General features: G+C 47.2%; 1 non-coding gene across 1 annotated transcript; it reads left to right on the forward strand.

Annotated features, from left to right (window-relative positions):
• Positions 1 to 3633: 3633 nt before the first annotated feature.
• TRNAL-UAG (transfer RNA leucine (anticodon UAG)) lies at positions 3634 to 3704 on the forward strand. Its single transcript has one exon. It is a non-coding gene; the product is annotated as a tRNA-Leu (tRNA).
• The last annotated feature ends 1496 nt before the right edge of the window (positions 3705 to 5200 follow it).

Raw genomic sequence — 5200 nt, forward strand, 5'->3', positions numbered from 1 at the left:
ACTGGAAGGGTGGATAATAGAAAAACTGAGCTTTCCCTGTTGCCCAGAGAGAAAGAAGCCTTTCCCTTCCTCCCTTTCATTAGAGCATTTGCTGGAGAAAAGAATATTTGTAAACACTACCTCTGTCCCTTTAAGATGTGTATAAATCTTTTTAAAAGCCCTGGCCAACATAATAGCCCAGAGGTGTTTTTCTTAAAGGCCTAGGATCCACCTCTTTGAAATGTAAACATCAAAGATGACACCTTCCTGTTTACTGCTTGTCATAGAAATTTGAGTAGTTTTATTTTTCTTTCCAATAAAGGCAATTAACTAACACAGGTGGCTACCCCAATTACCAGGTGAATTATTTTTTTCCCCAACACAAACACTCCCATTTTTCCACCTTATTTCCCTAGTACCCACCTGTCCACCCCACTGGGAGCAGAATCCATCAGTCCTGCCATTGGATCTCTGGCTGTTACCCTGTCACACCCTCAGACAGCCAATAGGTATATGAAAAGGTGATCAATTCATTAGTCATTAGAGAAATACAAACAACTGCAATGAGATACCACTTCACAGCCGTTAGGAAATAGCTATACAGTACTATTTACAATAAAAGACATGGAAGCAACCTAAATGCCCATTGACAAATGACTGGATAAAGAAGATGGGGTATATACACACAATGGAATATTACTCAGCCATAAAAAAGAATGAAATAATTCCAATTGCAGCAACATGGTTGGACCTAGAGATTCTCATATTAAGTGAAGTAAGTCAGACAGAGAAAGACAAATATCATATATCACTTATATGTGGAATCTAAAAAAAATGACACAAATTCTACTTACAAACCAAAAACAGACTCATGGACATAGACAATAAACTATGGTTACCAAAGGAGAAAGGGCTGGGGAGAGATAATTAGGAGTTTGGAATTAACAGATACACATTACTGTATATGAGATAGATAAAACAACAAGGACCTACTGTATAGCACAGGGAACTATATTCAATTTCTTGTAATAAGATACATTGGAAAAGAATCTGGAAAGGAAATATATCTATGTATGCATAACTAAAGATAAAGAAATAGCTATAATTAGAAAAAGAGGAAAACAGCAAGTGTTGATGAGAATGTAGACAAACTGAAACTCATAAATTGTTGGTGGGAATATAAAATGGTGCAGCCATTTTGGAAAACAGTTTGGTAATTTCTTAAACGTTAAACAGATGACCAAGCAATTCCACTCCCAGGCATATACTGAAGAAATTAAAACAAAATCCACACAAAAGCTTGGACACCATTGTTAAGAACAGCATTATTCATAACACCTAAAAAGTGGAAACAACCCAAATGTCCATCAGCTGATGAACAGATAAATAAAATGTGACCATATCCATGCGACGGAATATTATTTGGCAACGAAAAGGAATGGGGGTCCTGATGCATGCTTCAACAGGGATGAACCTTGAAAACACTGAAGCCAGTCACTAAAGACTATATGTTGTATGATTCTCTTTACATGAAATATCCAGAATAGGCCAGTCCATTGAGGCAAAAAGCCGATTAGCAGTTGCCTAGGTTTGAGGGGAGAGTAGGGAATAGGGGAAGAATAGGAAAATGGAAAGCAGCTACTATTGGGTATGCAGTTTCCTTTTGGGGTGATGAAAATGCAAAATTGATTGTGGTGATGATTGCACAACCCTATGAATATGCTAAAAAAAAAAAAAACCCAGTGAATTGTACAGTTTAATGGGTGACTTGTATGGTATGTGAATTATTTCTCAATAAAGCTGTTAAAAAATAGAAACAAAGCCGCCCAAGCATGACCTACCTGAGAAACATTTCCAGATTCTTGTTTGGATTCTCATCCTGCCTTCCCTCTCCCATCCCGCTGCACAGCTTTCAGTGTGGAAGCCTGCAGTCCCTCTGTCCTCCTGGCTGGACTGGATACTACCAGAGGGCAGGAATCATTCATCACTCTTCTCTGCATCTCCAGTGCCCAGCACATGCCTGGCATACAGTAGGTTGCCGGTAAATGTTTGTTTAATACGTGAATTCTTATCATCCTCTTGATATATATTATGATGTTTCTAAAATACACCAATCAGATATTTAATGATTTGATAAATACATATGTTCATTGCCATAATCCCTTGATTCATAAACAGTGATGAACATTGCTGAAACTGATTCTGAGAACCATGCTCTAATTAATAACTTCAGTGGTCAAGAATGTCAGATCCTCTGAATACTTGACCTCTAGTTTGATCTCAGCACTCTGCAGCCAGCATTTTGGGGAGCAGGCCACAGTGTAGGTGCCTGGAGTGCCTGGGGCTTGGCCCTGAACTCCCCAGCCTAGCTGCCCATGCCCTGGCTGGCCCTCAGCCTGTAGCCAGATCTGGAGATGGTCCAGGTCCTCTCGTTAGACCCTGCTTCTGAATCACCTCTGTGCCCCTGGTGTGGGCACAGTGTCCACATGGACTGGTCCTCAGGATGGCTTGCACTGTGGGTATTCCACCTGGCCTGGTCCCCGAGACCTGCGCTTAACCAGCAGGCCTGCAGGAGGAAGTTTGCAGGTAGAGGCAGGAGAACACAGGTGACAACGGTGGAGGAAGTGGCCGGTCCTGTCATCCTTGTCCTTTCCCTCCACTGAAAGCCTGCTGCCAGCCAAGAGTCTATGCCCCTTGGCTGCACCCGCGGGGAGGACAGCGTGGGTGGTTATTAGGGTTCAAATGAGGCTCCTGCCTGGCGATTTCTTAAAGAGGTTTTAAAAATCCCTTTTAAAACTCCTGATAGCACCTGTGAAAATGTATACTGCTCTGTACAACCTCCTTCTCTCTCTGTGGATGTATTTGGTGAGAGTAACACGGTGATAGTAACCATTTGGAAAGCGAGCTCTGCGATCATAGGGAATTTTAAATAAGGTTATCAAGGAGCAATGATTCTCAGAACACATAACCGCCTTGGAAGAGCAGCATGAATTTCCCGCAGGTCTCTGCTTTCCGGAAGCCTGCTGAACCTGTCGGCAGAGTGGAGCAGGTCATATGTATCAACTGACAAAGCGGGGCTTTCCAGGTGTTGGTGAAACTGGTGTGTGCAACCTCGAGAGAGTGCTGTGGGTCTGGGTTGGGTATGACCCTGAGTCATGTGTCCGTGAGTGTGGAGTGTCCTTGGGGACCCTCATTTCATCTCCACCCTGTTTCTGAATCATCTCTTGGATGGCAACCCAGCCCAGCCCACTCCGCTCACTTCCTGCTTTTCTGCACCTGCTCTCCTCACTCCTGTTCCTCCCAGGGTGCTCTGGGTCCTCCCTCTGATCCCAGGGCCTCAGGGCTCCCTGGAACCATCTTCCAGGGCAAACACACATTCCTCCTTCCTGCTGAGTCCTTCTATGGGGACACCCGTGGGGAAATCGATGCTGCCAGAATGGATGCCTCCACATCAAACTGTGAAGCCCCTGCCCCCAAGGCTCCAGCAGACCACCAGCCTCTGCTCCTGGGAAGGAAAGCAGGAAAGCAGACACCTGTGTGTGTGGTGATGTGTCCTTGAAGATGACCAGGGCCATCAGGCAATGACCTGTGTCTGCCTGGTTCACCCTGAGGGCAAAGCAAATCAACAATAAATATCCCTTGAATGGGGAGCGGGGAGGGTGTAGCTCAGTGGTAGAGCTTGCACTTAGCAAGCACGGTCCTGGGTTCAATCCCCAGTACCTCCATTGAAATAAACAAATAAAGTAAACCTAATTACCCCTCCAAAACAAACCAAAATATTCCTTGAATGAATGAGTAAAACGTCATTATCTGGCCCCTCCCCCTTCCTCCGTGAGGACTCGGGCACCTAACTTCTGTCCAGTCCAAATGGGGTGGCCTGAGTGTCTCCATGGACATGGTCCATCCCCTGCCTCTAAGCTCTTGGGTCTCCTCCACTCCAGGGACTTTCCCTTTAGTCCTTGCAGCGGCCTACTCCTGTGGCCACGCCCTGCATCTTGTCATCACCTGAAACTGCTCCACCTCTGAAAGCTTAGATACCAGTATCCCAGTCTCCCTCCACGGCCTGCTGGCCTTCCCACTCCCCCTGCCCACCGTGCTCCGGCCGCAGTCCCGTCTGCGCGCGGCACGCGCAGGCGCACTCGCGCGCACACGCGCCTCTGCTTTCTCCCGCTCTGTCGCCTCCTCCCGGTCTGGCTTCTTTTCCTGCCAAGCCTGACCGTCTGAACTTCCCTCTTATCAGCACCTTTGATTCTGTCATGCTCGACTTGTTCCATGAGTCATCTCCACCTCGTTTCAGCAAAACCGTAACCTACTTGAACGTGAGCCTTCCCACCGACATCTGGGCAGCTGCGCAGGGCGGGACATGGCCCCACAGTGCTGCCCTCACACTCTTGGCACGTGGCCTCCTTCCCCGGGCTGTTCCTTCCTTTCAGTCACTCACCTGTTCATGCTTTCAACAAACGTGCATTGAGCGCCTGCCAAGGGCCAGGACTGTTCAAGGCGATGGGGATAGGGTGGTCAAAGCCAGGCCGGGTCCTGGCTTTCAGAGAACTTCCCTGCTGGTAGGGGACGCAAGACATAGAGAAATGACCGTGAAGGTGATTTAGCTGGGTTAGCATCGCTGTTCTGCTGGAGTTGCTTCCTCGGGCTTTGCAGTCATCATTCTGTAGACGACCTTGCCCCTTGCTTGAAAAAAATTGCTGCTCTTGGATGCCATATCACATCTCATTCTGCGGGTCTGTGAATTCACCACCCTACATTCCATCACCCCACTGCAACCTTTCTCTTCTTGTGCAGAGAATGTGAATGTCCTCCTCTTAGAGGAGTGCGTGTGCACCACTCCCTGTGCTACCCCCAGATCCTCCCCAACTCCCCTACCGTCGTCTCCCGGTTTTCCTTTATCTCACACTGTCACTAGAGGATCCTTCCCCTCAGCCTGTGAACAAGCTCAATTGTCTTCTGTCTTTAAACCACCCTCCTTGGTCTCCAAGCCCCACTCTACCAACCCCAGTCCCTCTTCTTCCTTCTAAACTTCCCAAAGGGAGCTCCTCCGGATCCTTGTATTGTTTGCTTTTCGAGGGTGAGGTAATTAGGTTTATTCATTTATTTCTGCTTGGAGGAGTACCGGGGATTGAACCCAGGACCTCTTGCAAACTGAGCATGCGCTCTGCCACTTGGGCTATACACTACCCCGTATTCATGTCTCGACGGCCATGCACAC

The sequence above is a fragment of the Camelus dromedarius genome, chromosome 15 (assembly GCF_036321535.1).
Source record: "Camelus dromedarius isolate mCamDro1 chromosome 15, mCamDro1.pat, whole genome shotgun sequence".
Classification (NCBI taxonomy): Eukaryota; Metazoa; Chordata; class Mammalia; order Artiodactyla; family Camelidae; genus Camelus; species Camelus dromedarius.